Raw genomic sequence first — 10,278 nt, forward strand, 5'->3', positions numbered from 1 at the left:
CGGACAAGCCTGGTCGGGCGCCAGGAGGCGCCCGTTGAGGGGGGGGTCCTGTTGTGTGGGCCGCCAGAAGAGGAGGTACTGCTGGCCCACCACCAGAGGGCGCTCTGTCTGAAGTGCGGGCTTCAGGCACGAGAGGGCGCTGCCACCTCCCAAGAGCGGCCGGGTTGACAGCTGTCACTCATCGGCTATGACAGCTGTCACCAATCATCTGCGCCTCATCCCAAATAAAAGCAGGACAACACCTCCACCACTTCGCTGAGATATCATTCTTCTAAGGAGGTAACACTCTCAGCCTGAGTATTCCTACGTTGATTTCAGTAGATACATTGTTGCAGCTGTCTTCCCGAAGGATCGGCGTAGACTGCGACTGCTTCGCTCTGCTTTCCGACAGATAAGTAATTAGACAGGAGCTGCATGAGCGTGTGATTAGAGGTGGAGGTGGAATAACCACCATCCTTGTTACGGGGTGTACACACACCCACACTTGACTGTTTTTGCTCTTCGCCAGCAGTACCAGATCAGACACGCGGAGACGGTGGCCACCTGGGGAACTCGGGACCTGGCGGCTCCAGTATCCTCCTGGTTCGGTGGCAGAGGAAATTGTATGGTTCCGGTTCTTCTCCAGACATACGTCTCCTATCGTCGAGCCTGCCCACACGACACCTTTATCAATTGACTTTGTATTCATTCTATAATCTGCTGTATGTAGTTGTGGCATTCACAACAGTAAAGTATTCAAATTTAACTTCTTCTATTGTCCGTAGGATTTTTAAAGAATTTATTTGTAGATTATGGTGGAAAATAAGTATTTGGTCAATAATAAAAGTTCAACTCAATACTTTGTAACATAATCTTTGTTGGCAATGACAGAGGTCAAACGTTTCCTGTAAGTCTTCACCAGGTTTGCACACACTGTAGCTGGTATTTTGGCCCGTTCCTCCATGCAGATCTCCTCTAGAGCAGTGATATTTTGAGGCTGTCACTGGGTAACATGGACTTTCAACTCCCTCAACAAATTTTCTATGGGGTTGAGGTCTTGAGACTGGCTAGGCCACTCCAGGACCTTGAAATGCTTTTTACGGAGCCACTCCTTTGTTGCCCGAGCGGTGTGTTTGGGATCATTGTCATGCTGGAAGACCCAGCCATGTTGCATCTTCAATGCTCTCACTGAAGGAAGGAGGTTATGGCTTAAAATCTCATGATACATGGCCCCGTTCATTCTTCCCTTAACACGGATCAGTCGCCCTGTCCCCTTTGCAGAAAAACAGCCCCAAAGCATGATGTTTCCACCCCCATGCTTCACAGTAGGTATGGTGTTCTTGGGATGCAACTCAGCATTCATCTTCCACCAAACATGACAAGTTGAGTTTTTACTAAAAAGTTCTATTTTGGTTTCATCTGACAACATGATATTCTCACAATCCTCTTCTGGATCATCCATATGCTCTCTGGTAAACATCAGACGGGCCTGGACATGTACTGGCTTAAGCAGGGGGACACGCCTGGCACTGCAGGATTCGAGTCCCTCTCTGCATAATGTGTAGCCTTTGTTACTTTTGTCCCAACTCTCTGCAGGTCATTCATTAGGTCCCTCCATGTAGTTCTGGGATTTTTGTTCAACGTTCTCATGACCATTTTGACTCCACGGGATGACATCTTGCATGAAGCCCCAGATTGAGGGAGATTATCAATGGCCTTCTATGTCTTCCATTTTCTTACAATTGCTCCCACAGTTGATTTATTCACACCAACCTGCTTGACTATTGTGGATTCACTCTTCCCAGCCTGGTGCAGTCTACAATTTTCTTCCTGGTGTCCTTTGACAGCTCTTTGGTCTTGGCCATGGTTGAGTTTGGAGTCTGACTGTTTGAGGCTGTGGACAGGTGTCTTTTGTACAGATAACGAATTCAAACAGGTGCCATTAATACAGGTAACAGGTGGAGGACAGAAGAGCTTCTTGAAGAAAAAGTTACAGGTCTGTGAGAGCCAGAAATCTTGCTTGTTTGTGGGTGACCAAATACTTATTTTCCACCATAATTTACAAATAAATTCTTTAAAAATCCTACAATGTGATTTCTTGGATTTTTTTTTTCTTATTTTGTCTCTCATAGTTGAAGTGTACCTATGATGAAAATTACAGACCTCTCTCATCTTTCTAAGTAGGAGAACTTGCACAATCAGGGGCTGACAAAATACTTTTTGACCCCACTGTACAAGGCTTGCTTAAACATCTGTTTATTAAAAATTTCAGTATGGCTACAGAACTTCCCACCCACAATCTTACTGGACACCTTTTCAAGTTTTAAAAGTGCATATTTCTCTTTGATCCGTGGGTTACCATACCAACAAATACTAGTAAAAGACAGAACACTCAGTAAAAGCTCTATAAAATAAGGTCAGAGATTTGTACACTTCAAAATTCCTGAGAGCAAACAGTCATTGTTAGCCTTTCTTACACACAGAAGGAGTGTTCAAGTCAAACTTAAATCGGTATCTATCAAGGTGTGCAGATATTTGTAAGATGTTATGACTTCTATATCCTGGCCCTTGATAAAACTCTGCTGGGGGAAACTGAAAAACATCTAAAATCAATGGGCATGTCCTTTGTTTTTGCGATGTTAAGATGTAGGAAGGCCTTCTCACACAGGGAAACAAATTCATCTACCATGGTCAAATTTATGTGATCTAAGTAGGCTTACAATAACAGAATCACCTGCAAACTTGATGATGTGCCTATTTTCATAATGGCTATGACAATATTTGGTGTATAAGATCTACAATAGAGGGGACATAATACACTCCTGTGGGGAGCTGGTGGATGATGTTAACACACTTGTTCACCCTCACCCCTGACATCTCTAAACTCTGTAAGGGAGTTAGAGTATCTCGTCAATAGTTTTACATCCTCATTGAAGACAACTTTGGATGCTGTAGCTCCTCTGAAAAAGAGAGCTTTAAATCAGAAGTGTCTGACTCCGTGGTATAACTCACAAACTCGTAGCTTAAAGCAGATAACCCGTAAGTTGGAGAGGAAATGGCGTCTCACTAATTTAGAAGATCTTCACTTAGCCTGGAAAAAGAGTTTGTTGCTCTATAAAAAAGCCCTCCGTAAAGCTAGGACATCTTTCTACTCATCACTAATTGAAGAAAATAAGAACAACCCCTGGTTTTTTTTCAGCACTGTAGCCAGGCTGACAAAGAGTCAGAGCTCTATTGAGCCGAGTATTCCATTAACTTTAACTAGTAATGACTTCATGACTTTCTTTGCTAACAAAATTTTGACTATTAGAGAAAAAATTACTCATAACCATCCCAAAGATGTATCGTTATCTTTGGCTGCTTTCAGTGATGCCGGTATTTGGTTAGACTCTTTCTCTCTGATTGTTCTGTCTGAGTTATTTTCATTAGTTACTTCATCCAAACCATCAACATGTTTATTAGACCCCATTCCTGCCAGGCTGCTCAAGGAAGTCCTACCATTATTTAATGCTTCAATCTTAAATATGATCAATCTATCTTTGTTAGTTGGTTATGTACCACAGGCCTTTAAGGTGGCAGTAATTAAACCACTACTTAAAAAGCCATCACTTGACCCAGCTATCTTAGCTAATTATAGGCCAATCTCCAACCTTCCTTTTCTCTCAAAGATTCTTGAGAGGGTAGTTGTAAAACAGCTAACTGATCACCTGCAGAGGAATGGTCTATTTGAAGAGTTTCAGTCAGGTTTTAGAATTCATCATAGTACAGAAACAGCATTAGTGAAGGTTACAAATGATCTTCTTATGGCTTCGGACAGTGGACTTATCTCTGTGCTTGTTCTGTTGGACCTCAGTGCTGCTTTTGATACTGTTGACCATAAAATTTTATTACAGAGATTAGAGCATGTCATAGGTATTAAGGGCACTGCGCTGCGGTGGTTTGAATCATATTTGTCTAATAGATTACAGTTTGCTCATGTAAATGGGGAATCTTCTTCACAGACTAAAGTTAATTATGGAGTTCCACAAGGGTCTGTGCTAGGACCAATTTTATTCACTTTATACATGCTTCCCTTAGGCAGTATTATTAGACGGTATTGCGTAAATTTTCATTGTTACGCAGATGATACCCAGCTTTATCTATCCATGAAGCCAGAGGATACACACCAATTAGCTAAACTGCAGGATTGTCTTACAGACATAAAGACATGGATGACCTCTAATTTCCTGCTTTTAAACTCAGATAAAACTGAAGTTATTGTACTTGGCCCCACAAATCTTAGAAGCATGGTGTCTAACCAGATCGTTACTCTGGATGGCATTTCCCTGATCTCTAGTAATACTGTGAGAAATCTTGGAGTCATTTTTGATCAGGATATGTCATTCAAAGCGCATATTAAACAAATATGTAGGACTGCCTTTTTGCATTTACGCAATATCTCTAAAATCAGAAAGGTCTTGTCTCAGAGTGATGCTGAAAAACTAATTCATGCATTTATTTCCTCTAGGCTGGACTATTGTAATTCATTATTATCAGGTTGTCCTAAAAGTTCCCTAAAAAGCCTTCAGTTGGTTCAGAATGCTGCAGCTAGAGTACTGACGGGGACTAGCAGGAGAGAGCATATCTCACCCGTGTTGGCCTCTCTTCATTGGCTTCCTGTTAATTCTAGAATAGAATTTAAAATTCTTCTTCTTACTTATAAGGTTTTGAATAATCAGGTCCCATCTTATCTTAGGGACCTCGTAGTACCATATTACCCCATTAGAGCGCTTCACTCTCAGACTGCGGGCTTACTTGTGGTTCCTAGGGTTTGTAAGAGTAGAATGGGAGGCAGAGCCTTCAGCTTTCAGGCTCCTCTCCTGTGGAACCAGCTCCCAATTCAGATCAGGGAGACAGATACCCTCTCTACTTTTAAGATTAGGCTTAAAACTTTCCTTTTCGCTAAGGCTTATAGTTAGGGCTGGATCGGGTGACCCTGGACCATCCCTTGGTTATGTTGCTTTAGACGTAGACTGTGGGGGGGTTCCCATGATGCACTGTTTCTTTCTCTTTTTGCTTCGTATGCATCACTCTGCATTTAATCATTAGTGATCAATCTCTGCCCCCCTTCTCGGCATGTCTTTTTCCTGGTTCTTTCCCTCAGCACCAACCAGTCTCAGCAGAAGACTGCCCCTCCCTGAGCCTGGTTCTGCTGGAGGTTTCTTCCTGTTAAAAGGGAGTTTTTCCTTCCCACTGTGGCCAAGTGATTGCTCATAGGGGGTCGTTTTGACCGTTGGGGTTTTTCATAATTATTGTATGGCCTTGCCTTACAATATGGAGCGCCTTGGGGCAACTGTTTGTTGTGATTTGGCGCTATATAAGAAAAAAGTTGATTGATTGATCTCTGGTTAAGAAAATCCAGTATCCAGCCTATGAGACTAGTATCAAGGCTAAAATTAATGAACAATTTTTCAGCTAATCGATAAGGCTGAATAGTACATACTTTCAATATGTGCAGACCACTAATATTTTCTGGGCCTGGAGTTTTTTTTTTAGGTTTCCCTTGTTTAAAACATTTAATGACGCAATTTAATCCCAGTGTTTATAGTCAGGATCAGCTGCTTGGACTAAGAGACTCAATGTACAGTGGGCCAGGTCCCCGCTATGCTGAGCACCTGGACGTACCTGCAGACATTCGGAAGAAACGGAGGAGCTGCAGGGGCAGGCAAACAAAGCGGAGAAAGACTTATATTTCGTCTGTGGTCACCGAGAATGTAAGATCTCTCCACAACAAGACCGAGGAGCTGGCAGCGCTAACCCATTTCCAGAGGCTGTATAAGGGCTGCAGTCTCATGTGCTTCACAGAGACGTGGCTGGATGAACATGTACCGGACTCTTTAATTAACATGGACGGCTTTACACTCATCCACGCGGACAGGACGCTGGTGGAGAGCGGAAAAAAGAGAGGAGGGGGGCTCGCCGTTTTTGTGAGTGAGAGATGGTGCAGTGCAACTCATATTCACGTGAAAGCCCAGATCTGCTCCTCAGACATGGACCTACTCGCGGTGAGCATGAGGCCGTACTATCTCCCACAGGAGTTTGGAAGTGTGATTATGCTCTGCGCATATATTCCTCCCTCTGCAGACGCTGCCGCTGCCTGTGAGCGGATTCACAGCACAGTCACGCGGCTGCAAACACAACACCCACGCGCGCTCCTCCTCATCACCGGCGACTTTAATCACGCCTCCTTCTCTGCCACCCTCCCCATGTTCAGCCAGTACGTCACATGTAAAACCAGGGACAATAGAATACTGGACCTCTTTTACGCCAGTGTGGAGGACACTGACACTTCCACCCCTCTCCCCCGCTGGGACACTCTGATCACAATCTCGTCTATCTGCTCCCCCAACACACCCAGGGTGACAAGAGAGCCAGTGCAGAAAAGGTCACTGAAACTCTGGACTGAAGAGGCCACTGAGAGGCTGAGGGACTGTTTCAGAACCACAGACTGGAGCATGTTTCAAAACTTTTATGGTAAAGACATCAACGGCCTGACCCAGTGTGTCATTGACTACATGAACTTCTGTGTGGAGAGCACTGTGCCCACCCGGAGGGTACGGTGCTTTCCCAACAACCACCCCTGGGTGACCCCCAAGCTGAAGGTCCTGATGAACCAGAAGAAGAGGGTTTTCAACTCGGGAGACAGAGAGGAGCAGCGTAGGGTCCAACAGGAGCTCCAGTGGAAGATCCGTGCAGCCAAGAAGGTGTATGGAGAGAAGATGGAGGAGCAGCTGGCCCGGAACAACGTCAGAGACATGTGGAGATGCCTCAAGACCGCCTCCAGATTTGGGCAGGGTGCCAGCAGGACTGCAGATGGAGATTCTCAGTTCGTAGAGGAGCTAAACAGCTACTTTAACTGTTTTGGCTCCTCCACGCCTGCCCCCCTGCCTGCTCCCGGCCCTTCCCATGTCTCCAGCAGCCAGCCCTCCAGTCACTCTGACCCTCCACCTTCTACCCCTTGGTCACCTCCACTGCAGCCTGGACCTCGTCCCTCCTCCCCCGTGACTGTATTCAGCACCAGCCCACCTCAGCTCACACCTCAGCTCCCCCCCCCCACTGTAACTCCAACCGAGGTGAGAGGCCAGCTCCTGTGGCTGAAGCAGGGAAAAGCAGCAGGACCTGATGGGATCTCCCCGAGGCTGCTGAGGACCTGTGCAGATGAGCTTTGTGAGGTCCTCAGCCACATCTTTAACATAAGCCTAAGCCTGGGGGTGGTCCCCACCCTGTGGAAGACCTCCTGTGTGGTCCCGGTTCCCAAAACACCGCACGTTTGGATACACTTTAAATATGCTAGTTGGAATAACAGTATTTTCACAATATAAAATCCAACTGCAGATAACATCTGTCAGTTCATCAATGTCAGAGCAGGACTCCCTAAACATATCCCAGTCTATACAGTCCAAGCACCCCTGGAGCAATAAGCAGGCATCCTCTTACCAGTCCTTTACATGCACAGTCTGGACTTTGCCCCTCTGAAGAACAGGTGGGAGAGGGATGGATGGGAGGAAGCCACCAGACCTCAGTCCTCTTTTAGCTCCGAGGTAAATGTGGAACAACGCACCTTTGATCGGTCTCCTGGCTTAGCCACTGAGTAACAGGACACTTCTGTTTTCTGTTTCAGGTCCAAGAATGGTCCTGGCTCCCTTGCTGAAAATGTTGAGGGTCCAGTAGAGCCGTCCCGATTCGCTCCTGAGGACAGCACATTTCCAGAGGTGCCTGCAGGCTCCACTCCTGATGGTGACGCAGTCACTGAGGGGCCACCTGGGCACCCTCTCAATAATGCTGGTGTTCTGGTGGAACCATCTGAGTGGGCTCCTGTCAAGGATACCCTCTGGGAGGCGACAGCAGACCCTGTTCCTGATGGCTTCAAGCTTCCAGAGGGGCTGTCCAACCCTGCCTCTGAGGACATTAGCATTCCTGAGGAGCTGGTAGGCTCCGACCCTGTTGGCCTTGTGGCTCCAGAGAGGCTGTCCGTCCCTGCCTCCCAGGACGTTGGCGTTCCTGAGGAGCTAGCAAGCTCTGTTGCCAATGGCGTTTGTGTGCCAATGGAGCAGTCCGCTTCTGGGCTAGGTGGTGCCACGGTTCCTGACGGGGTGTCCAGCTCTCCGCCTGATGATAGAAGTGTTTGTTAGGGCCCATCTGGCCCTCTGCCTGAGGATGTCAGCTTTCCAGAGGTACCACATCATTGCAGAGGTACCAAGTCACACAAAAAACATAAAATCAGAGTAGAAAAAAGTTTTTTTTTTTTGTAAAAACCACAAACTTGTTTAACAAACCATTTTCATAACTTCAAATGTAAATATAAATTGTAAATTAAAAAAAACATATATATAAATGTAGCAAAAGAAAAAAAAAGTTAAATGCAACTATTTACATAAATGCAGGAAATGCTTCAGGTGTTTTTTGTACAGTTATTTACAAAACAGATTTCACAATGAGATTTAGAATTTGAAGAACATATGTACAAATATACTACAGGAAATGCTAATGCTAAACTATTTAGAACACAATCAGATGTCAAAATAACATTTAGACCGTAAATAAAAATGGTAAATTTCAAAAACATATGTAAAATGTAGTGCAAGACATACTAAACTATTTGTGCCACTCAAAAAACAATTCCTGTCCAGCACAACACAGTGTGTCACTCCTCTTATTGTCCACCTGAAGGCACCGTTGGCATCTCAGTCTGCCTTTTGTGGCTTTTTGGTGAGGATCTGTGCCTGTCACAATTGGCACAGGAACGTGGTTCTGGCTCCTGTTCTGTGGGACACCTGTTTTGTCTGTGCCACACAGTTAACACACCAGCTCCACCATAAAGTCCGTGTGTGTCATGGGCTGCACTTGCTTGACACTGCTGATCTCATGATGCAAGATGAATGCATTTGTGGTTGCAATGTTAAGGAAGTGCAGCAACACTGTCCTGTACCATCATGCAGTTTTTCGATAGGTGGAGTAGTACTGGATGAGCTGGTCAGATAGGTCACCTCCAGCCATGTTTTTATTATAAGGCAACACTGGGATAGGACAGGGAATGTCTTTCACCGCCCAGCATCCATCCTTCGCATCCTTCACCCTTCTCCGCACTGTCTCACCCGAAAATGCATGATGGATGATGGAGCACACAGGGCACACGTGTGTCCATCCACTTTACAAACACCAGAGGCCCCTCTCTTATCCATCGTATAGATCCTCTTTAAGAGTTTTTTTTGTGAGAGCATTTGTCCTCCCTCTAGGGAACTTGGCCACCCCTGCTCTAGGGCATCCTCGTTTGTTCTCCCTGTATGTGCCGCATGCCCCAAACTTCATGTTAGCCTGGTCCATGAACAGTTTGGGACTCATGGAAAAATTGTCCATGTAAATGTGGTTACCCAGTCCCAAGTGAGCTTGGCTGGATCAGGTTCATGATCACATCGTACGACAGCCCGTGCTCACTTGTGGTCTCAGTATTGCCAGTGTAAATGGTGAACTTGAGTGTGTAGTCATTACTTGAAACAGCCAACACAAGAAGTTTCATGCCCCATTTTGTTGGCTTGTCCTTCAAATATTGAGTCATTCCAGTTTTTGCCTTCATTGCCACCATCCTTTCATCCACTGCCAGCCCCCTCCTCGGGTGGTAATAAGCCTGGCAGGCACTGAGGATGTCATCGTAAAGAGGTCTGACTCAAAACAGTTTGTCATGACCTGGTGTTCCCTTTTTTCTATAATTTTCTACATCCTCATCTGGATCACATAGGTGGATGTTCCAGAATATCGATCTAAATCTGTCTCTGGTCATTACTTTCACTGGAAAGGGTACAGACAAAATATGACTGTTTCCAGTAGTCCTGGAAACTTGGCAGTGACACCAGTGACATGTACATCAGAAGTCCAAAAAATTTGTACAAATCTTCCATTTAATGTCTGTCCAGTTGTATTTTTCCCCTAATGCCTTGTTTTTTGCATTAATTTTATTGGTGTTGGTGCAAATTGTTCTAATTGTATCAGTTGCAAAAACAAAAGAAAAAGGTGTTTTGGACTTTGTGTTCTCCGAGGCTGAAATCTGTTTACTGGTGGACCAGTGTCTGCATCCTCTGTGTTCCAGCAGTCAGCGCTGGGGCGTGTCTCTGTTGTGCGTCCAAGTGGAGATATGGATGTGGAAACAGAAGCCTAAGCTCTGACCCTCTGTTCAGATCTCCGTTCGCACGTTGGTGGATCCACCTGCTTTGGTTGCTCCTCCAGAACAGAAGAGGGATCATTTCTTTCATGATCAGAATCCTC

This window comes from Thalassophryne amazonica, chromosome 7 (genome assembly GCF_902500255.1).
Source record: "Thalassophryne amazonica chromosome 7, fThaAma1.1, whole genome shotgun sequence".
Taxonomy (NCBI): domain Eukaryota; kingdom Metazoa; phylum Chordata; class Actinopteri; order Batrachoidiformes; family Batrachoididae; genus Thalassophryne; species Thalassophryne amazonica.